Source organism: Lepisma saccharinum, chromosome 30, assembly GCF_977018435.1.
Source record: "Lepisma saccharinum chromosome 30, izLepSacc3.1, whole genome shotgun sequence".
Lineage (NCBI taxonomy): Eukaryota > Metazoa > Arthropoda > Insecta > Zygentoma > Lepismatidae > Lepisma > Lepisma saccharinum.
In genome coordinates this window covers 35,488,525-35,513,859 of record NC_139258.1, presented here as the reverse complement: position 1 = coordinate 35,513,859, position 25,335 = coordinate 35,488,525, and the positions used below count along the sequence as shown (strand labels likewise).

At 40.0% G+C, this 25,335-nt stretch overlaps 1 protein-coding gene across 9 annotated transcripts in view; it reads right to left on the bottom strand.

The window, feature by feature from the left end:
- Positions 1 to 25,335, bottom strand: part of LOC145981874 (disks large 1 tumor suppressor protein-like) — a 1,252,559-nt gene that overhangs the window by 751,041 nt on the left and 476,183 nt on the right. The gene's annotated exons all lie outside the window — the stretch shown is intronic.

The window sequence follows — 25,335 nt, the reverse complement described above, 5'->3', positions numbered from 1 at the left end:
AAAATTGAATCGAAGTCAAATGCCCGTTTTAATAACGATAAATGTGCTTCGTGTATGCCAAGCTAAATACACTTCATACCAGCGATGGATTTAAGTGCACAAAAGGCAAACAACGTGCACTTTAACTAATTACGGTTAAACCATCACCTTATTGAGTAAAGGTGCAATTTAAACACGCAAGAGCATTGAATCACTTATACCTGAAAAATGGTAGCTGATGAACTTAACGCCTGAAAGAGGAAAGTGAATATAAATTCTGCGAAGTCCCGTTGCAGTTTCGCATTAAAAAGGCGAGAGAACTGCAGTGTTATAACCCGTAAACAAGAATTTGCAATATTAATCCAGCTCTTCCATATCCAAGGTAATTTCTTTCGCTTGCATAGTGAGTCCCTTCGCACTTGGGACAACCAGGGAGAAATGGGAGGGGTGCAGAATTATTAATATGAACGGTTAGAGAACGGAATGTGGATGAAATGTGGAAGTGGAGGGAAAGAAAGGGTTGTTGCTGTGACATAGCATCCACTAAGGGGAGAAGTTCAGGAACCCGTGTAAAATAAATGAATAGATGAAGTGAGCAGAATTGATGAAGGCAAAATTTGACAAGGAAACGAATTTTCAATCAGATGCACTGTTCACGTGTTTAGTATAAGTTGTAACACGCTACAGGGGTTTTCTACAAAATAGCAGGCCTATTTCCCTCAAAGGTATTCAGTGAAATAATGCATTTATACAAATGTGGCGGCAGCTGTTAATGCGAACAAAAATATGGTTTCATTGTCTACCAATAGATGGCTGCAGAAGTACACGAAAGACTAAAACGGCCACTGCTTACAATATGGCGGAACGAGTTTACAATACCGGACCACTCTCCAGACTATGAAATTTCGCCTACTCACTAATTGTGAACTCCTAATCACGAATCTGCATGTAATAATTGGCGGTCGAGTATGGAAATCGAGAAAAAAACGAAATAAACTGTGTTTTCTTAACGTAACGTAACCCTACCATAAGAACAGTAGCTCCACGGAACACGCCATTTCCCCCCGAATGGGTGTCACTTATCGCACAACTCTTTAGCAACATTGTGTTCTGACGTCACGGGAGAGAGCTTTTTCATGTTAGGCAAGACACGGTATAGTTCTCTTAGCGAAAATATTAATTTTTCTTTGTATTTATGCTAATGGAACCTAACCTCGTAGGCATTCCTCGTCTGACGTCAATATTCAAGGTAGCCAGATTGTTGTGCGTAAAGGAAGACCATTAATGAATTGCGAAAGAAAGATGATTCTGAATTGCTGTGTGTGGACAATCACCGTGGTAAATCGCAAGGTTATTTTACAAGTTCTACACGTAAATGTACAATTTTAACAAGTGACCGCCAAATATGAACTACAGATACGTCATCAGGACACCGAAATTAGTAAGTAGACGAAATTTTATAGAAATTGGAGAATGGTCCGGTATTGTAAACTCATGCCATTCGTCCTGTTGTAATTGCGTGTTATTACATGCGACACACTCTCCGTATTATTCATATACATTTGGTAATCTTTAAAAGCCATTTGTATAACCATGTAACCGGTTTTCACATGAACATAATCTCAAGTAGCTGAACTACTGTCCAGATATAGAACTAGAAGAATCATTGAAGGGCAGAATTGAGTCAAATAGCGAACAAGCAAATAACTGGGGGAGGAGAAAATATATTTTCTTACGAGATGTTTGAACTAAACCAACCTACGGGTTGCGCATACAAAGAACAACAAACACAGTGGGTTTGTTTATATATACTGCTGGACAATGAAAACCGGACACTTTAATATTTGACATCTGAATTGCAATAACAGCTCGCAGGTATATTACAGAATGTTCGGCAGATCATGTAGTACCATATGCACCATTCATAGGCTCGGACTTTGTTTATGCATTCGTACTTAATTCAGTTTCTGCAACATTTAGTTAGCCCTTGTACCAGAGCTTTTATCGACCCATTGCGTTATCACAAAAAATGCAAGTGTCCGGTTTTTTTTGTCCAGCAGTATATATATAGGTGTTGATTAAGGAGTGAGCCAGAGAGAGAGAGGAAAATCACCAAAGAGAACTTAATTTCGGCATCAATAATCCAATACTGCACAGTTTATCAAAAGTCATCAAACCTTAACTTCGGCTCGTTTAACATGAAAAGTGCAAGAAATATTTACATTAGGTTTCCTGTGTAATGAAGCCTTGCACATTTAGATTTGAATTATTTTGGTTGTAATTTAACTCCACTAAAAAAAATATGATTTTTTCCCCTTCACTTCAACTGCAAGAAAACAAAGGTGATAAATCATCGCAAGGTAATAATTATAAGTTTTGTGACAGGCTCTATGCTATTCTGTGTTTTACGGCCAAAAGAGATCGTGTGAGACACTCGTTAGGTTACAGAATAAATATTGTAGACGAAGTAAAAAAAATGATATGAGTGGCCTACACTATTCGTAGGAAAAATAGAAACCCACAATTTTGTCTGCAGACTTGCGAAATATACATCCAAGTATTAACCAACGTATACAATATTTTGAAACATTCTGTAGAACAATAAAAGTTACTTGCCATGTGCAGATGTTTTTCTATTTATAGAAAGTTCATTTTAAAAAAGGACTTATCGTAGAAACAGAATGAGAGTAAATATTATTATAAAATATATTTACGATATATTTTTCAGTAAAATATACCCTGTCTTCCCCATCAAGCGTATTCTCAACAGAAGAGTACAGGAAATGGGGTATCACCACAAATCAAATATGTATACAATTTTGTACTCGTTCATGTGCGGTCCATTTGTAAGCTAAGCAAAGAGATGCTTACATTAGAGTGTGGTGACTTACGCTGCCTTGTAATGTACGGTTCTCGGGTTCGATTTCCAGCATGGGCACAGGATTTTGTTTTTGTGTCATCATCAATTTCATCTCTATTTACTTAATGATGTAGCAAGCGACGAAAAATGACAAATACAAAAATGCAATCCTTGGACACTATGTAGTGTGCCACTTTGATGTGTATTTCGGATTGCCTCATTGCAACTCCAACACACTTTTACTTCTCAGTGAATGTTTCAGCGGTCTCTTCTTGAAGAACTGTTACGTATCCCTACGCGTCAAGCACGAAGAGGCTATTTTCACTTTCCGAGAACACCCTACGTGCTGATAACAATTGCACTTAGTAATCAAGACTGCATAACAACGTGCCACTATCGTAATGCTTTGGATGATATTGTTACACATGAACGCCAATAGACTATGAGCTCATAACTTGAAAGTAATTTAGCCGTGATATTGGGCGTCGAAGAGAGTGATACGAATTTGCAATTGCGAGTATTTGCTGCATAATTGAGGCCCATCAATTTCATACATTGGCAAATTGCCAATTCTCGAGATGATTTGAGTGGCTTTATAACTGCATTTGACCTGTTGAATGTTAGTCTGTTCCAGGGTGTCATTATTCTAATGGGGGCTGATTGTGGATTGTGATCGTGAGAAACAATCGACATGCCGTCATGATTAATTTGTTAGTTGAGGTGTACTAATATATGTGTATGCGTGTGTACATTGTGGTTATGGGAGATTCTGTTTCTCCTTTACAGAGTGTTTTAAATTAAATGGGTTTATATGGACAGTTTAAAGTCGAACCCGAATAGCTATGTGGTAACTCCACTGGGATTCGAACCTATGACTCCTAATGTGCTGGGCCATTTACGCTTGCAGACTGAAGTTACCAGTAAGTTTCCACCAAACATTAGCGAAGGAACAGATCAATACACAACAGACAAACTTTTCAAACTTCAGCAACATGCGCTATGGACCGAAGTGGAGCAGATCCGTAAACTGGCTCACACTTCCTTAATGAGTAGATTAATCATGGTGACGTCCAAAATGACATCGCAACTTATTCTACTTATTGTGTATGTACGTACACAATAAGTAGAATTGTAGATGCTCACTAAGACGTTGTATGGTGCTTCAACAAGATGATACACCACCACATTTCAAGTATCAAAACTAAGCGTGACATAAGCAAATATTTTTGCTATTCCTACTAGAGAGAAAGAAAGACAAAGAGGCAAAGACAAAGATATAGAAATGTGACAGAGAGGGAGACGGAGGGAGAGAAAGTATGAGAGACAAATAGAGAGTAGACAGAGAGCAAGAGCTAGAAACTAAAAGAGAAAGTGAGAAACAGACATGAGAAAAATAGAGAGGGCATCAGCTAGAAACTGAGGGTAAAAAAATAAGAAACAGACAGAGAGAAACAGAAAGATTGAGAGAGGAAGAGTGAGTTACATAGAGCAAGAGCTAGAAACTGAGAGAGAGAGAGAGAGAGAGAGAGAGAGAGAGAGAGAGAAACAGACAGAATGAGAGACAGAGAAAAATAGAGAGAGTGAGAGTGAAAGAGAAAGATGCAGAAAGCGAGAGAGAGAGAAAATGAAAAACATATAGAGTGGAAGACAGAGAGAATAAAGAGAGGGAGATAGAAAAATTAGAAAGAGAAACAGCACAGACCGAGCGAGACTAAAAAAACAGTGAGGGACGAGGAAGTTAACACACAGAGAGATACAAAGAAAGCTAGACAGTAAAAGACAGACAACGGAATAGACGGAGAAAATATTTCGTTTCTTACTTAATTGAACAAGTTAGAGGAGATGACAATTGGAGATTAAGATGAGATATTGAAGTAGAGGAAATCATTCAAGAGAAATGGAAGATTAGATTCAAGCAGTCCTGGAAGAATCGATGGACATATGACCTGGTTTGATGCAGTGACGCAACTGAGAGCGAAATCCTGTACTATTAAGCCAAAAGCGCAGACAAATCTTTCTACGTCTATCTCTGGGTCCCAAGAGAGAATTAGATAACTGTACATTTCTGCCTATCTTAATCATCGACAAGGTTGGAAACTGAATCTTACCTCCGTCTTCTCCCTTCTCTACTAATTGGTTCCATAAATCAGAGTTGAGAGAGAATCCTTACCGGTTTCGACATCCTCTAAACTTCCCCTTTTACCCACACTTCTCCCAATAACTGTAAGACAGGAGGGGTAAGGGTCGCACAAACACAGGGATAGTCCATTAGGGATAGTCCACGGAACAAACATCTCGACCCTGTGTCATTGGGGGTTGATTTAAACAACCTCCCGGAGTCGCAAAAAACGTTTCTCTTTAAAGGGAACTCCGAGGGTGAGAGGAATAAACCGGGACAGTGGTAAGTGTAGGGAAATTTACTTCTTCTTAACGAATTTTTGAGCAATTTCACGTGACGTGAGGGGGTACGCCTTTTTCTAAAAAATAAAAATTGCAAAATGTGTATAAAAACAACATTCTATTCCTCTCAATTTCTTTCCTTCCATTGGTTTCCAATATATACTTTCATTTGGGAGAACAGTGGCGTATCTTAGGGCGCGGCACACTGTACGTCTCGGGGCCCGTGCCGGATACTAGAATAATGAGAGGATAAATTTTAAAAATTATCAAATTTTCCCGCCTTATTTTAATGTATTTCATGAATTTTGAATAGTTGAATTATAAAACTGGTACAAAATTATTTCCTTATGTTGTGTTATGTTGTTTGATATTGTGTAAATGTAATGTTGAACATAGGAACATCAAATATCTGAAAAGGAGAGGAGAAGGACTCGATTAAGCGATAAAGGTTTGATGAAAAGTGTGAAGCTGCATTTGAAACAACAAATGAAACTGTAGAATAATGCTGAAAAACAGAATGGGTTTTGGATTGTATTGTTGTGTGGCAGCTAATGTTATCAAAAAGTTTAGGTACAAAGGAAGCTTAATTATGGTGTGGTCAGTTGTCAACGTGCGAATTTTGTGTATTTTCTCGTTAAGTACAAAGTCTCAAAATCGAAAGTGCGTACTTGTGAGGTGTGAAAAAAAGGAAACCGAACGACACAAAGAATCACAGACTCAAATGAAGAAATTGATGGATAGAGATAATAAAAAAAAATGCAAATACACTTTAAATGAGTATGAACGTGTTTCGTGAACTAAAACTGAACATAACAAGGCGGATGTGTGTTGTGGAGGTGAAGATGAAATAATGAGTGAATGTAGGAAGAGAAGTGATAAGTTCCAAGAGAAAATCCCAAAACGCGAAATGAAATTCGATCAAATAAGCCGCTTCCAGTCAAACATATTCACAGAAATGGAAATAAAGTAAGCAAGTGTTATCCACAAAAGATCTAGCAAGAGATTATGTTTGTTGACAGTAGTTGTATAGCTGATTTACTCATCGCCATTTAGTTCTATTGGTCTGACGACAGCTGAAAGGTCGTTTAATAATCAAGCTAAACAAAATATTTTTCTGCAGAAATAAAATTACAAAATCAAATACTTTAGTTGTGTTGAGTGTCGAACATAAAACTTGCAGCGCGCTCTTCACGTGGACAAATCCATGCCAAGTAAACGATGGCGCACCGGTAAACTGTAAAATCAGTGCACTTGCGGCAAAAAAATGAGATTGAGTTTAGCATCAGTATGTTGAGATATGATTCAGGATCGAAAGATAAAGAGCAATATCCAATTAATCGAAATTAAGTGTGACGAGCCCATTTAAGTTTTAACTTATGTATATTGTATATTTATGATGTGTAAACTAGTATAATAGTGCTGAAATAGGAAATATCTGTCTGTTTTCTTGCTTATTTTATATTAAACTGGGCATTTAATGTCTATTTACTGTGCTGTCTTAACTGTTGTATCTTGTCCTTTTGTTTTGCCTAAATTAGTGTAAAAGTGTTGGAAATAAGAGACATCTGTATTTTAGCGCTCTAAATATCAAACATACAAGATTCAACCGGAAGTCATTTAACTGCCATCGTTCATTAAATGCACAGGGAATGACGTCACGTGCTCTCACGTGCCTCCCTTTCATGTTACGAGCTAGAGGAGACATTGAGAACGAAAAATGTTTAAAAATACATTAAAAAACTCCCACTTGAGTAACACAAGGTGTTTCTTTTAAACAAGAAAAGTAAAACAACTCTGCTTGGATTAGATGCATTTGGAATTACAAAGATGAACACACCGATTCGCCATTGAATCTTTTTCTGCCAACGGCGAAGACTGAAATTTTACAACTTCGGCACGTGTGTGTAAATTTCAGTTTTCTTGATCCTCATGATAAATCGCTGGTTCAACCATCATCGCAGGGGCTATTCCGTGGTATCTCCTTCGGAATCCCGACCGCAGGTTCAGTGAAGGCTAGATACTCCTCCAATGGCCTTAATATTAAATGAAAGGCTCTTAAATGTCCAGGAATTTTAAATAAATGCAATTCTGATCCAGATCAGAAAATGAGCGTAAATAGGTTCTGGACCATAAATAACATTTTTATGTTTAAATTTTTTAAATTCGGTCCAGGAACATTTTTTTCGGGTCACAATACGCAAACTACCCTGATTAAATGTAAGGTATTTGAAATTCAAAACCATGACCACAGACATAGTCATCCGCATTTTTTTTTTTCCGCCAGGTAGTTTGCCAAAGGGGTGCGGGGACATGTAGGTCCAATACAGTGAAAACCCCTCAAGAAGCACTGCATCAATTTCAAGTTACCGCAATGATCATCAGATGCTTGTATTAATTAACGCAAATTAATGTGACTGAAATGATTGATTGATTTGGTGTTTTAAGTCCACTTTATGCACAGTAAGGCTAATTGGGACTGAACCTACAGTTTAAAGAGGGATCCGAACCACTACGTGTGACTGAAATGAAATTGTATGTGTGAAATATATAATTGTAGAATGAGATTCGTTTTTCAGAAGAGTACGTGCCCCCTTACCCCCTCCCTTCCGGATGTCCGACACAGAATCAAACAGCACTAGAAAAATAACAGCTTATTTCTAGAACTTCTGTCGACAATGTTAGATGGTGCTGCTTTGCAAAACAAACAATTTGTGACTGCGTAATTTTCTTTCCCTTATCAACAAAGAACAATTGTTTGATTTCTTTGATTCATTATGGTTTTTTATTTAATGTTGGCTTTATAAATTTAGTATTTCCAAAATTAATTATTTACTTACACTTTGAGTTCATCTATACGCAGATGGAAATGTTAGAATTGAAATTTTCTAGTCACTATCCACCTTAAAGTTAAGTCAGATTAATAACTCATTTCTTTTATTTAAGAGTGGAAGAATGGAGACCTCCGCCAGACCAGAATTAGGACCGCCAACAAGCCAGTTGTTGGAACGTGAATTGAATTTCTGGTCACTCTCCTGACAGCACAGGTGTCAGTTGAAAAATTTCCGTCTACATCTTAAATGCGAGTGTTCGCCAGAAACCTTATGATCAGTGAACGGATTTGTATACACTACTCGTAAAAAAAGTGTCGCAAGTCTCCGTGGTGGAATGGTTATCACAGTTACACAGAGGCGCAACCACGAATTTTTGTCTGGGGGGGGGGGCAATATTGGCTTTGGGAGCTTTTGATGATATAATTATATCCTCCTTGATGTTTTTAGAATTATTACCAATAATAACAATAATAATAATAACAACAACGACATTATTATTATTATTGCTAGTGGTAGTAGTAGTATCAAAGACGTGACTATCGTTGTAAATTAGGGGATACATTTGAATTATTTTTGAAAATTTTTACATCCAATTTTTGCAACTGAAAATAATATTGATTTAATAGGGTGCAAAATATTTCACGGGGCGCCATGGCATTCTCTTTTAATTCATTTTCATTTAGATCGCTCGGCGTCCATGCCCAACTCACGCCGCCCCCTAGGTGCAGCTCTGAACTTGACGGGACTGAGAAAAGCAGTCATTGTGAGCGAAGCGAGCAAGAAAATTTCACGCAATGTATTTTTATGTGAACGAAATTTAAAATCGAGGGGGGCAATTGCAGATGCCCTTGGCCGTCAATGTTTGCCCCCCTATTTGCCACTAATATGGTGCAAATAATATTACGGGACGCCAAGGCATTCTCTATTTCACAACTTTTTTTCATTTAGATCATTCGGCGCCCATGGCGGACTCCCGCCACCCCCTAGCTATAGCTCTGAACTTGACGAGACTGAGAAAAGTAGGCAATGCGAGCGAAGCGAGCAAGAAAATTTTACGAAATGTATTTTTATTTGCATAAAATTTGAAATTGCTCCTCTGTGTCTCCCTGCAGGTGCCCTTGGCCGTCAACGTTTGCCCCCCCCTTGCCTCCCTAGATTTGACTTCTGTCGAAGGTTGGGGGGCAATTCCCCCTGCACCCCTGTGGTTGCGCCACTGCAGCTACGCCAGGGGTCCCGGGTTCGAATCCCGTCATGTGTGTTCTTTGTGAGTGTCCTTTCATGAATTTCATCAAATCATTACTGAACCTCATCTTCGCGATTAGCCAAAAGTTGCAGAAATGCGAAGTAAAATGAACCAAATCAATCAATCAATAAAAAAATGTTGGATCAATAAATCAATCAATAAAAAGTGTTGGATATGTCAATGTATTCAAGGGTCGGCATAAGTCAGTTTACAGATACAGTAACATAGTTTGCATTTTCGGTAAACTGACTAACATGGATTAACATGAATATGGAATACATGACGGGAAACGTTGTTGTAAGATTAACTAAATATGTGCTAAAATCTAACGTATGGAAAAATATTGAAAATAAAAATACCATTTTTCGAGGTTGCATACACGTTTTGCAAAGATAATACAAAATAGCTCTGATTTTAGCATCATATATGAATATATGTATTTATTTATACCGTAAAAAAGGTAAAGTGCTTCCCTGTGCTTAGCACCACGCCATGAAGGCGTAAAGAGGGGGGGGGGGTAACGCCCCACACTTTCTTGATCCGGTCGTAAGTGGGGGTGATGTGATCAGCATCACGTCCCTGACCGCCTTTACCCCCCAAGGTATTTATTTATCCAGTTTCTTCGTTATGATTCATAAATAGCATTTCATTTGTTGTAAATAACAAAAAATAAATTTTGTCTTGTATCAAATTACAACCTTGTACTATGATTTCAAAAACCGCCAGATTTCCCTGCCGGACCCTGTATAATGCTTCATCCAACGGCATATACCCTGACGCGGAAAGCCCTGGAGCAAGGCCGCGTATAGCGGCAGAGAATAGGGGGGGGGGGGTTTAGAGTGGGAAGAGCGAAGCAGTACACGCTGTTGCAAAGGCTGGCAACTGAATTCGCTTCACTCCCTCTCACGTGTTGATTGGTGAAGCTGTCTCGCGTCACTACTTGCGCAGATACTTGATTTCGTTCGTCTGCTCCAGAGATAGTTTAGACATGGTATAGACACGTAGTTGCATTCAAGGTATACAAGAATCTTTTACAGAGGACACGGCTGAGGTTAATTGGAAGGGGCAAGACAGGAAGAAGAAATGGAAACAAATCCCTCCGAAGATACCAGAAGCACCTGCAGAGAATAGCTTGGAGGGGGTTAAGGGAGGAGGCAGAGTGTTCGCATGGTCTGTCTCTTCCACAAAGAAGAGAAGCATCCGCCTGTGCCGAGCAGGAGTCAAGAGAAGAAAGGGACACAGTCTAAAAGGATGGATGGGACGTGATGGGTGTGGCCTGGAAAGAACGAAAACTCCAGAACTTTTGCGTCTGTCTGGAAGGAATGGAAAGCATCCATCGTCCAGTCGAAGTAAATCACCAGCCAGGCAGAGACGAAGATCGGTAAGTGCTGGAGCCAGAGGTTGGAGGAGGTTTCCTGTGGAGAAAACACAAGTAAAGGGGTCTCTTGGATGCATTATCTAAGGTCAATCGCCTTGCTGTACGAGCAGCAAAGGTCAGAAAGGAATACACTTGCCACAACGAGGTTCGAACACTGACTTTCAGAAAGTGAACACGGAAGAATTGCGTGGTAAACTGAATAATGTATAAGTTCTTATTGGAATCAGCACCCACACATTATCTAAGCCAGGTCATAGGACTGTAAAATATTTGGAAAAAAGTGTATTTTGTTCTTTCAGGATTAACTACCTTTTCTGTCAATTTTGTCAATCGCGACGATGAGGATGAATGGAAAGGATACTCACAAAGGATATCAATCTCTCCTACCTTTCATTTTTCTGTCTCATATATATATATATATATATAGAGAGAGAGAGAGAGAGAGAGAGATAGAGAGAGAGAGAGAGAGTTGTTGAGTTTTTTTTTTGTTGTTTTAAGTTTACTTTATGCACATAATATAGGCTAATCGGGAGTGGACCTACAGTTGAATGTCGGGACCCTTTGATCACAAGGCGACGACGTTATCACAATACCATCGGAGAGGAATATACACGAGATAGGTAAGGTAAAAAGAGGAGAAGGTAAGGTTCCTCGTGTATATAATACCGTGACTTGATTTAGGGGATGTGGAGGCCCCACATATTCTCGAGCTCGGTCATTTTGGAGGTGATGTGATAAGCACCACGCTCAGGCTGCCTTTACTGCCAGGGTTACCCTCAGGTATCCATTGATTTGAGGCTGGGTGAGCTCCAGAGCGGGGACAAGGCTGGAAAAATTTCGATCTTAGATCACCCACTCCGGAAATCGAACCTGGGTTTTCCGCGTGGCAGTCATACGCCCTACCGACTAGAAAACCGCGGCCTTGTGGTTACATGCAAGTGTTATAAATTTCACAATGAAGCTATAGTTTTATAAAGATGTATGTTTATATTTAAACAATCATGAGCTAAGTAATGTACGAATAATATATGTGTTGTTTCTGGTGGTTGTTTTATAGCTAAATATGTAAGAGTACTACAATGGAACCTAAGCAAGCAAGCGGAAATCCATTTCGTAAATGAACAGGAAACGTTATCGGACTTCCTTTTCATTTTTGCCTGCGGTGGGTTGAGGGGAGGGGGGGCCAGATATATATAAGGCCCAGTCTTTTTACGTCCGAATATCGACTGAGATGAATCCAGAGTTCCGTTCGCTGAAAAAAAAAAAAGGGGGGCAATAAGTAACGAAGCTCGTCTGGATCATTTTTCCTCTAATTCACCCGGTTTCTTCACCGAGGATAAATCACATCTGCTGACCTCCACGATGCTTGGGGGGATGATGGAAGGGGGAGGAAGGACAATAAAGAGGAAGATAAATTCTCCTCTGACTCATTCCTCCAAATACCTTCTGGATCTCATTACTGCTCTGGAGAGAATTAAGCTGGATGCTGTAAATCATTACGTGAAACGTTTACTCTGCAAATTTTAATCTCTCATTGCGATAGGTCAAGGGTTCGGGTCTTCGGCGTGGCATGATCTTTTACGCAGAATAGACTATACTATACTGTGCACGATGAATAGGCAAATGTACCCCTGTGCATATGCATACATGCAATGAAAGCATATGGGGGTGATGTGGAGGTAGAATTACATATATTCTTGATCTAGGCCATGGTTGGGATAGTGTGATCAGCATCACGGCCAGCCGCCTTTACCACTCAGGGTTGTCCCCAGGTACCTATTTTATACGAGGCTGGGTAAACAGGAAATGACTGTTAAATTTCCTGGTCATGATCACCTGCTCCGGGATTCGAACCCGGGTATTCTGCGTGGTAGCCAGATGAGCTACCAACTGAGTTACCGCGGCTCCCTAATCCACGACTGAGCACGATCGCCAATTTATTTATTTATTTATTTATTTATTCCCTGTTTTGGATGATGAAGTTAAGGCACAAGCCTTTTCTTCCACTTAACCATCTCTACTTTACATTTTATAAATTAATTTTTATAGCTAACTGTTTGTGAAATATATAAAAACTAAAAACATTAAGATACCAAAAAATGATTTATATAAAAACTAAGAACATTAAGATACCAAAATAAGAAAAACACGCAAAAAAACATAAAACAGAAAAATACATACACACTAAGAAAAGTAAAAAAAATACACGTAAAACATAAACACACACATACAACAAACATACTCAAATTACAGAAAAAGTCGTTGGGTCTTGGTCGTACAAGTTTACAAGGTAAAGGTAAAGTGCTCCCCTGTGCTTAGCACCACGCCATGAAGGCGTGTAGGGGGTGTGGGGGTAACGCCCCACACTTTCTTGATCCGGTCATGAGTGGGGGTGATGTGATCAGCATCACGACCCTGACACTGCCTTTACCCCCCAGGGTTTCCCCCAGGTACCCATGTTATTCGACGCTGGGTAGGCGCCGGGGCGGCTTCCAACGCTAGAAAAGTTCCCGGCTTTGAACCGGCCGGGGATCGAACCCGGGACCTTGAGCATGGTAGTCAGACGCGTTACCGACTGAGCCACCGCGGCCACTCACACAAGTTTACAAGGTGTTATTTTATTTTATTTCCCTGTTATCAGTACTGGTAAGTTGACTCCAGAAGATGATTTCTTAATTTTGATTTCATTTGGCCGAGGCCCGACCCTGTGGCCGAGTGGTTAGCACATCGCGCTGCGACGCCAAGGGTCCCGGGTTCGAATCCCGGTCGGGCTTGGTTGTTTGTGAATGTCCATTCATCAATTTCATCATTTCATCACTCATCCCCATCTTCGCAAATTAGCCAAGAGGCACAAAACGCGAAGTAAAATAAACTAAATCAATCAATCAATCAATCAATCAATCATTTGGCCGAGGGAAGAAGAGTTTCTTATGTCATTGGGGAGGTCTTTGCACGCTCTGGCAGCATGTAATGTGTAATCAGGACACAAAACAAGATAACTTCGCGTGGGGTTAACAGTTTCGGAACGGATAGCTGAATCAATGTCATTCCACGTCGTGAAATTACTGAACCAACGTCGTGATCAGTGTATTGAAGATGTCTCAGACGGGAGCTTCGCACAGAGTCCTAGCCGATATCCGTGGCGGAGTGATTAGCACGGAGCGTTACGACGCCAGAGGTCCCTGGTCCGAATACCGGCCTGGACATGTGTGTTCTCATCCTCATTTTCGCGATTAGCCAAAAGAACGAAGCAAAACAAACCAAACCAAACAATCAACACAGAATGCAATCAAAATACATCAATTTACAGAATTATGCTCACATTTTTCTTTACTCCAGTAATGCATTGAAGCATAAACTGCTAATTGATTGATTGATTGATATGTTGTTTTAAGTCCACTTTATGCACAGTAAGGCTAATTGGGACTAGACCTACAGTATAAAGTGGGATACGAAAAACTTGTGCCTCCACCGGGTATCGAACACGGGACCCCTTGATTACAAGTTTAAGACGCTACCACTGCGCTATCGGGGAGGCCCTATATAAACTGTTAATAATGCATTTTTAGTGCATTAAAATGGACACCGACATGCATAAAAGGCGACATTTATTAACTGCTCTCCGTGTGGTGCACTCACAATTACACATTTAAACGGCATAAACGTAATGACTTTCTCAGTCACCCCACCAAAGTAACTTTACGCCTCCAAGGAAAAGAGCAAGATTTGAGGAACGTATAAGCTGTCTGAAGCTTGCAAAATAAACCAGTTTCCGTTTTGCCGACATCTCAAGGAAGATAACGAAGCTAAGGCATCTTACTGTGCACGCATAGGGCTATTCCCGCCTAATCTCTGGCTTCTGATGTGCCGTAATCAAGTTGGCGGCCGCCTTCACAACATGGAGGAGATATTAACGCAATTTCCCGTGGAGCGTTTTCCGTCAGAACTCGTCAGCAAGATGGCTGCGGATTCGTAACGCGGGTCAACTCAGCCTACGAGCCTGATGAGTTTTGCAACAAGGCGCTAAATGCCTTCCCAAGCTGGATAATTCAATCATCACGTTGATGTGTTCCAGATTAAACATTTTCCGGCTTTAAGAATTTTTAGTAGTAATGGTAAAATCGGGACTGGATCTAGTTTAAAATGGAACCACTGCAAGGTGGTAATCGGACCCAGAATCCTTGATTGTAAGTAGCCACTTTTAACCACTGGGCTGGCTATCGATTGATTGATTTCGGTTATTTTACTTCTATTTTCTGCCACGTTTGACTAATCACAAAGATGAGGATGAGCGAATGAAGCTCAACACCACTAAAGCCTAGTTTCCATTCTGACAAGTTCCAGACTCATGACGCAGTGCACTGTTTCCAATTCAAAACTACTTCTGCAAAATACGCCCGTAACAACACTGCAGTGCATGACCGCAGTGTAGCGTGTGCTGTGCTTTAGAATAGTTCAGTGTTTCTTCTCTTGTATTGTAATAATTTGATGGTGATTTAACTTGTGTAAAGATGGACAATACAGCTATGGCGAGTTTTGTGGTTATGGCAGGCGCGTACTGGTGACATTCCACAACACTGACTCCTGTTCATATTGCTCTATAAGTTTTACTACTTTATCTTTCGACCACTCCATATTGTCCACAAAACAAACACTCACGTACAACTACATAACCAACTACACTCAAATAACAGGACGTTGTGTCGTGATGCCGCTTCAGTCTGAAAAGCGAGCACGTGGTTCTCGTTGCGTCGTCTGTTTCTACTCTAGTGCGCATGCCCGTGCCCCAGGAACTTGCTGCAGGCTGTTTCCACTGTCCGCGGAGCATGATGCGGCGCATGTTGTGCGTCAAAATCATTTGGGGCAATTTTGTCCCCGGTACTTGCGCCGCGGCATGTTGCAGACAGTTTCCATTTCAACAAATGCTTGGCACATGCCGCGTCGCATGCCCCGCGTCATGCCGCGCGGCAAATTTGTGGTAATGGAAACGGGGCTTAAGACGCAGCAACAGACGGGTTTCCGGCGTCTCAGTGGGTAATAACCTTAAAGATAATCTCCAGACTTCTGGTACGGAAATTCCCGTTTCGGTTCCACTACGCTCCCCTGTAGTGGAACATTTGATTTCAATAGAAGCAGACAACAGAAGTTCTGTTGCCGCGTTTCCCCGCGTCTCAGTAGGCGTTAAGCTTGATGAGACTAATTAATGAAGGGACACTCACAAAGAACACCCCGTACCCAGGACAGGATTCGAACCCAGAACACCTGCAATTTTTGCCTATCGTGACGATGAGTGTGAATGACTTTTGGATTAAACTGATGAAGGGATATGAAAGGATCATCCATGCCAGAGATTGGATTTTTCGTGAGGAAAATTAAAGAACATGAGAAGTACCGAAAAAATTAACAGTACACTAAACAGACGAAAAACACACAAAAATGCGAAAATAAAATTAAAAATTTCTGTTTTAACTGAAGTGAAAACTGACGGCCTTCCACTGTTTAACAACAGATTACGCGCCTAGGCCGAGTGGACGAGTCCAAACGAAAAAGGGGAAGTACATACAAACTTGCGCGAAACTACCCAGAAAGTTTCAATTCAGTGTTTTTACTTGTATACGCGTACCTAACCCTAGGTTATATATTATCGCTCTGGTATCTGAAATGGCCGTTACAACTTGTAGAAAACTCTTTCGAAGTGGAACACAGACGATTTTTAGGGAACGTGCTTCCTACGGGAGTTACATTTTTAGCCGTCACCCCTATTTTTATCACTGGACTGGTCCCATTCAGCGCATGCGCCGATAGTAAGGTGACTAGACATGCAGTATTAGTCCGGACAGTCCCTTTTTTTGAGTCTCTCTCCCGATATTTTATAAACGTAAAACAGGAAGCGAAAATGTCATTTTCTCTTGTGACAATGACTTATCGGCAAAGAATTACTGCAACAATACATCTTCTCTACTGTTACTATGGATTATTGGGTAGAAATTATTTCACATTTCAATGTCAATGTGCCATATTCCAATTTTCTTAAGATATTGGAGTTTCTTCTCTGTTTACCTGTGACAAATGTTCCCACTGAAGGAGTGTTTTCGTACATTAGTGGTTTCTGGACAAGTGACAAAAGGCTCTTTCACTGCAAACATTAAAAGCTATGTTGGTTAATAAGGTGAACTTTAATCACACATGTGTACTTTTACATAATGTTATTTGAAAAGAAGTATGTTCTGAAAAATATCCATTCATTGGCAAAATATTAATGAATATCTTCTAATTCTAAAGAACTGCTTGGTTGGAGTGCAGTAAATGTCACCATATTATGTAAGTTATATACACAGTATGTATCTATTTAATTGCTTTTCAAATACAAATATTTATGACGAAACTGTTTTTATATTAAAATGTGTACATTTTGCCCACCCGTTTTTCCTTCAGGAAAATATGAAAATTTGTACCGTTTTGTTGTTTTAAAAATATGGTCAGCTTAGTCGAATAGTCGTGACTAAACGCACGGCGATGAAATTAGGCGGGTGGCAGAAGTTCGCGCTGTTGCCACGTCGCAGCACAACCCCGTATGTTCGGAGGTTTAAGAGAATGAAAGATCTCGTTGTAGAGTTGGTCTTTGTAATCCATGCGATACAAACTGGCAGTATTTGCTAGAAAGGTCAGGGATGACCACACAAAAGTGCCCCGGAGAGAGGTCGGTCTGACGCTCGAACTAGGCAACGCAGCTCGGTTGACGTTGCCACACAGTGCGCGGGAACCAGCGACTTTTGTCCCTCTCTCGCTTTGCTTTTCCCACATGTGGCAACAGCGCAATTCTGCACAGCCGCCTATTTTCAAGGCAGTGTGAATGAGTGTATAGCCTTCAAGCTTTCGAGTCACAACTATGAGCAATTTTCGATAGCTACAGGGGAAAAAAGGCTATCACAAGCAACGATTTCTAATAAAAAGATCTTATAATTCTCTTGAGTTCTATGACAACGATGATGACTTCCTCTTATCAATTCATTGCAAACAGCAGAGGTTCTGGGTAACCGTAACGTCATGGCTCTTCGAAGTTCAGAAGGGGGAGAAAATAGAAAAGTTTACAAGAACAATACAATCTGCCAAGGGAAAGAAGAACGAAAAGGAGCTGGAAGATAAGATCAGTTAATATGGCCCTTCCTCCTTCTCTGAAGCAAGTGCGCGTAACTCTGCGAACTACGATAAGGACTGGTCTTTTTATCTTTTTCTAGTTTTCTTCATCTCAAAAGAACCATGAAATATGGCATTATCTCGATGATAAAGACTGAGGATAAAAAGAAAATGATTCAGGTGGAAGAGAGATGCCATCTTTTGTTGTCTGGTCTTCTTTAATTTTCTTCTCGTTCGGAAGAACAAGAAACGGCGTGGGTTGATCAGAAGCTTTATTGTATGTAGCAAGCTAATACAGAACATGTCTTTCATTGCCTTTCTCATTTCGTCCGTCGTTCGAAGGCACAAAACCGGAATAAGTTAATAACAGGCAAAAATAGTTCTCAAGAGTCAATGGCGTGAGTAGAAACTGGCGAATTTCATAAATGGATGAAATAAGAGATACAGTAACCAATTGTCAGAGACGAATAGAATCTTGAACCCTTTGATTATAGCTGGGGAACGGATTTACATGTAGTAAAAATGTACTATATATGTAAATACACGTTTAGTCATTTTCACCAAAATATGGAGTTAAATATGGACCTAAAATTGTATTTTTTTAAAAATAATATAAGACATTACACGAGCTACATAAAATACAGTACGCCAACACTGACATTAATTGTAAAACAACACAAAATGTATTTTCGTTTTCTGTTTCCAAAACCATGAAGAACAAATTTTGTTGTAAGTGTGGAGTCGATGCTTGGGCCCTCATTCTCTATTGTTGACAACTATTGTAAATAAACAGAACTTTCAAGCGTTTTACAATAGAAAAAGCAAACAGTTAGGAGGTATAAAAAGAAATTTACCCAACTCTTGCGGTCACACTGGGACAGGTAATTATTGTGCGAATGTGAAGTATGTAGACTATATGCTCAAAAATGTTCTGAAATATGAAAGTACAGGGTCTGTATAAAAAGTAGAGACACCAAAATTTTTTTTTTTTTTGACGCGACTGTACGTCGCAGCGCGCTCGCTCCAGGTGGGTTCGATGGAGGGGAAGTAAGCTTCAAAACGCACCTAGCGTCAGTCGCCTACGAGCTTCCGTGCGGTTTGTATCGTTGTTTAATTGGACCCCTGTCTAAAGGCTCGGTCGAAGCTTAAAAATGCAACGTGCCATCGAACAGCGCTACGTCATTAAATTTTGTGTGGGACTAGGAAAATCGGCTTTGGAGACGTTGGCCATGACCCAGCAAGTGTTCGGGAGTGAAAGCCTATCAAAAGCTGCTGTTCAAAGACGGTCGAGAGAGTGTGGAAGACGAACCCCGTGCAGGACGCCCGTCCACGAGCAGAACCGAGGACAATGTGCAACGTGTGCGTGATGTGTTGAACTCAGACCGGCGGTTGTGTTCGAATGATTGCAGACCGCGTAGGAATTGATAAAACGACTGTGCACACCATCATTACCGAGGATTTGCAGATGATAAAAATCTGTGCCAATTGGAGGCTGCATCATGACAATGCACCAAGCCACATCTTCTTCGTGGTCAACGACTACCTGGCCAGGAACGGCATCACAACGCTTCCCCAACCCCCTTACAGTCCCGATCTGGCCCCGGCGGACTTTTTCCTGTTCCCCCGAGTGAAGACAGCCCTCAAAGGACACCGTCATGGGATCGTAGCAGAGGTCAAAGCGGCTTCGACGCGCTGCTTGAAGGACATTCCGGAAAATGACTTCCAGGGCGCTTTCCAAGCGTGGAAAACTCGTTGGCAGAAGTGTGTCGGCGCCCAAGGGTCCTAGTTTGAAGCATTTTAATGATTTGTAGCGATATCTTCAATCCTTTTTTCCCCGAATTTGGTCTCATTACTTTTTATACAGACCCTGTAATATGTAATAATTAAAATATGTGATATACGAGTCAAAACCTAATATATGTGTGAATATGGAAAATAAAAAAAACTGAATTTTTCAAGTCCACGTGCCATGATGCGCAAAGTTAATACAAAATATAACTGATTTCAGATTCCTACATAAATATGTATTTACATACAAATCCGTTCCCTGATTATAAGACTATATATACACACAATTGACCACTTAGTACTGATCGATGGGTCCATGAAGTAATGGTATACAAATAAAAGTAAAAGTTCAATGTGGTTGAATGTAGAAATAGCAGTTGATTATTTCATACGAGGATCATTTCTAAAGTTTTACACAATCTAGATTCCCTTTGAAAAATATATTATATGGAACATATTTACAAAGTAATCTCCAATTTTTTAAAATCACAAGGTCAAGTTTTCTGAATGGAACCGAATCATTTTCCACTTTGTTATTTAATTAGTTCTGTTAGTAAACCATGTTTGGCGGGCCACGCAAGATGGGGAAGCAGTTTCTTCCTATAGCCTACTTTTTCAGAATGTCCCTTGTTTTATGTCGTGACACAGAGCTGAGCTTTTCTTTCAGAGTTTTTCAGAACAGGGACAAGTTAGCCAGCAAACGTACATACAGCCTTCTAGACTGAAATTGAACTTACAATTAAGACGATCTTAGGGCGCATGCGCAGTGTGCATAACTTATGGAACGACCCTCGTATAAAAAAATCACGAGTTTTCGAAAAAATTGCAGATTCACTGCCGGTTACAATGCACTGAACAATATTAATGAAAAATGCAATAAACTTCTTCCGATTTGACACTAATAGTGACAGTAACGACAAGCTATTTCTACATCATTCTGCACTCGCAATGCTAACAGCGCCGTTTCTCATAAATTGGAACACGCCAGCGAGCAGGAACTGAAATTCCACTCGCCTCCCCTTCCCCTCAACCCTGAACCGCTTCCAAACCGACGCAAACATGCGTTGCGTTTCATAATTTAGCCACGTCTAGGAGCGAAAATTTAGTTACGCACTCTTTGGCGCGCTTGTTTCCGAAATGAATGTACGCCTTTCTTGACTTGCCCCGCTACGGCGAACTGGTACACGGGACTTGCTAACGTTAATGCACATTGTAATTTATATCCTCTGTGTTTCCTCATGGGAGGTCGGTCTGCACTCGCTTTCATATATGTAAAGACACGCAGGCAGGAAGTGCGGGCTTCATTTTTGTGCATGTTTGCGCCAGGAAGGACGAGAGGAGGAAATTTTGGAAACATTAAGCTTCAATTGTAGCTATCAACAAAATTGCAGCTGAAATGTTAGAGGGTTTCTCTCATTTTTTGTTAAAATTCAGTGTTGCTAACTCATTGTTCAATGTTTGAAACTGAGACCGTGTTCGAAAAGTGCAACTCCACACTTGAAGCATATAAACAGGTCTCTCTTATCGCACAACGCGCTACCAACCTTACGTTCTAATTGTTACGCTAAATGCTTAAGCTGTTAGGTTACGCTTATTAGATATAGTTCTCTTAGCACAAATAATACATTTTCAGTGTATTTATGCTAATAGAACCAAAAATAACAGACCTAAGTAACAACGTAGGCATTCATCGTCTGACGTCAGAACACGAAGTTGGTAGCGCGTATATAGTGCGATAAAGGAGACCCCACATAAACTTGTATGCTCGCGGTAGCTCCAAATCTAGCAAGCACATTTGCACACGCAAACTAATTATCTCATCTTCCCCAAAGTATAATTATTCTTAATTTGGAAAAAGTACTGCAGCTTTCGTACCGAATTGGGTATGTTCAGGGTATCTCGCAACTCCTGTTATCTGTCAGGAATATTCCTTTAACTGTAACGTCATTATTGTTTGGTTATGTAGCACAACACAATACTAAGGAATTACAGAACATGTCATTGCTCAATGTCAACTTATTAAGGAAAAAAGTCGACAGGTTGTTGTATTTTGGACATTTGTAGTTCCCCGGGGACTATCTCGAATATTTCAAATGGTAAAGTAGCTCGCCTAACATCTGGTTTGATAGGCCTATAAATTTGAAACAGGTTTTCAAGGAAACATTTTCTGTTTGGTCCACGGCTTCCGAATCGCACCCAAATATTATTAGCTTGTTTCAACGAGTCGCTGAGAAGAAATCGTAGAGGTGTTTAAATAGTATGTCACCACATGAAAATCAAGTTGTACCGGGTTCAATATCCGGTGGAGGCAGAGTGTGGTCGGATCCCACTTTAAACAGCAGGTACAGTCCTGATTAGCCTTTCTGTGCTTAAAGTGGATTTAAAACAGAAACATATGAAAACCTATACGTCGAATTAAAAGGTCGCATTTTGAAAATTCGTGGTGACCTCTAGAAGGGGGAAGGGGGAGACGGGGGTACCATAAAAATTTTGGTCTTGTAACAATGGAACTAACTTCTGCTCTGGAAAATTTTAATGGAAGGAATATTTTAGAATTATATCACTGTGTTGAAGGGATTTGGCACCCTGTTCTCTACACCCCTTAAATTTTCGTTTCTAAGTCCTCACAAAGATGAAAAAGAAATATTTTTTGTTCATTCTCTGCTATATACTTCTAGCTAGTTCTTCGGAGAGTGAATATATTCTGAGTTTGCTACACTGAAACGGTTGCATTATTATCTGAAGCAAGCTTACATGGTATACAAACCTTGTCAACTCTGTATCGGCATTCTTAATTGTTAGTGTTATTAACCCCCTCCCCCCTTGAGAAACAGGAGGAATACGTCTCTCCCCAACGAAATCCCATTCGTCCTTTCCAGCGAATTGAATCTCAGCAAACTCCACCCTTCCAACCATGGAATGTCCAAAAGTCAGGGCAAAGGCAGGAAAATATTCCAGAGGGGAACCTCGGTTGAATATCGCTAGTTAAATTTGCATACAGAAGCGACAGTATTAAGTATTCTCCCCTTGTATTCGTCAGAATAATACGGAGGAAACCTTCAAGAAGTCTGGAAAAGAAAAATATACGTGGATTCTAAAGATGACGACCTATTCTTCTTCCTTCAATGTGTTCCCTTCTAACAGGGAGGAGAAAAACTGGAGAAAGAACAATAGACAAGCAAGGGACAAGAAAGAGGTGGTGGAGGTACGAGTCAGGGGAGTACGTAGGGAAACTTAATGAACAAAAGAATTGTAAACTCGTGGAAATGATCGCCTCCTACACCATTACTTGGCTTCTTTGTTCTATTAAATGAAATTCAGAAGCCGAGACCGCAATGGTCCAAATAAAAGATGAAAGGTTACGTAATGTTTAATTGCTAAGCAAGTTTGTATAATTTCTCTTTTCTAGCTAGAGAAAAGTAGGTTCTGTAATAATAAATTGATTTTCTCTTTGCATTTCACTGTTGAGAATGTTCGGAAGTAAAAGAAAGCCTTTCAATTTAATATTTTATCTGTCGCTGTTTTGATCGTTTCGTAACTCTCAATTTTGTATCTTTTTCGAGCAAATTTCTACCAAATTGGATATGAAAATGAACCGGGAGGTGATGAGAGAGAACAATACCCAACTTACCTGCCACCTGGGGAGAACTTCGGAAACTACAACTACCTTCAACTCTGACTCACAAGGGATGGCCAGCCAATGGGAACAAGAATAGAACGATATGTATCTTGCTTCTTCATGAACTGTAACAATATATATCATATCTGAAATCTGGGAGATACGCTATTTCTTCCATTTATTGCACGAGAGGCACTCAAAGCGAAATACATTTCAATTTTGCGAATCAGTGTTGTTATAGCCCATATGAACAAGAATTTATTTGCAAGAAATGAATACAGTACAGCCTGTAGTCTCAATCTCGTATATCTCAGTATGTTGGTAGAGTGGTTGGTGGTCCTAAAAAGGGTAGACTATTTGTGGTCCTTACTAGGGCCGACATTTGGTCCTGAAAAGGGCAATACATATTCTATGACCTGCTCTTTTTGTAGTCCTGAAAGGGGCCTAAATATATGTTATGAAGCTTTACCAATGATCATCTGGGTGCTGTGCTATGGGACTTTAGAAGTCTCACAGTGACAGCTCGCAGTTTCCACAGTTAAACGGACATCGCTGTAGTGACAGCACGTGTAATGTTGCCACGTTCAACACACATGTTTACTCCGCTGAATACAAATCTGTGTAAAATCGGTTTCCCAATGGGAATTGACAATGATAATTGATTTTAAAAACATCTGCAAAGAGCTTCAAAACAAGACCAAGATCGTATTTGTAGGACTATCCAATATTAAGAAAAAGTTGTTTCACAAAATTCATAAAAACTTTTTTTGGCCAATTTAAAAAAATCTGAAAATTGAGAATTGTATTTAACATCTATGTATCTGCACTGTATTAAAATTTCATCACGATCAGACCATATTTTTTTTATTTATAGAATTTCAAAGCGAGCGGTAATTTGGAAAACACGAAAATTCGGCACTTTTTCTGTTCTCACGACAACAAAAAATCGAAGGCATATTCGAAATATAAAAAAGATTAATATGGATTAAGCTAAATTTGGAGGTAACCAGTTTAGATGAAGGTCTACTTGTTATTTTTTAATTGGAGTCCAAACTCGAGAATCTATAATTTTTAATCCGATACTAGTCCAGATTGCAACCAATCGTACACTTTTCGATGCCGTATTGCCAAACGTACAGCAGATGTCGGTCTCCAAACTTTCGGGTGTTTTTCCACAATGTGTCTGCCCTTCCCTGCAAAGTTTGCGTTGTAGCAGATGTTCACCACTGGCCAAAAGGCAATTACGTGATGGACCACCATCCATGTATGGGTTCACGCTTGCTCAACCGAAATATTAGACCAGTTCTTTGTGTGCAACAGCTGTCGAGAAACTATGATGGTAATGCCACCTCACACGGATAAAGCAAAACAATGCTTCCAATTTCTAGGAACGTTTCTTGAATATTAACTCAATCCGACAACGAAATAATAAATGAACTTGTTCTGCCTTACATTACTCTCCCTCGTATGTATGTGTACGAGGCATGTGTGCAGCCTCAGTGGACCAGAGCGTGGAGCGAGAGATTTGGGTTCGAGTCTCGGCTTAGGCATGAATGATCCTTTGTATCCACTTCGTCAGTTCATGTATTCATTCATTCGTCACGATTAACCAGAGGAAACAGAAACTCGACGCAAGATAAAGGAAATATGTTTGCAAATATAACGATTGTTATTGCTTATATACTGGGTCTTCTCGAATATGTGATTCCGTTTCTGATATAACCCAACCCCAAGTACGACATGATGATGTCATTTTGCCAACCAGTGCTCGTCGACTCCCACTGATTGACACGCCTGTATGCGATCAACTTGGAGGAACAGTGAACTGAAAACTGACAAAGTACCCATAATCAGCTCTGCCAGATATGAAAATTTCATTTTATTGTAACTTTGCAAATAACAGTAAGGTCTATATAATAAGTGGATATCCAGAGCCACTGACACTACATTACCTAATGACTACTCCTTCAGCCTCGGTGATCAATATTCTTACAAAATATTTCAGTGTCAAAAATAATTATGTAAATGTATTATGAAATGGTTTAGTTATTGATTAAGAAAGCAATGTGTGTGTGTGTGTGTGTGTGTGTGTGTGTAAAT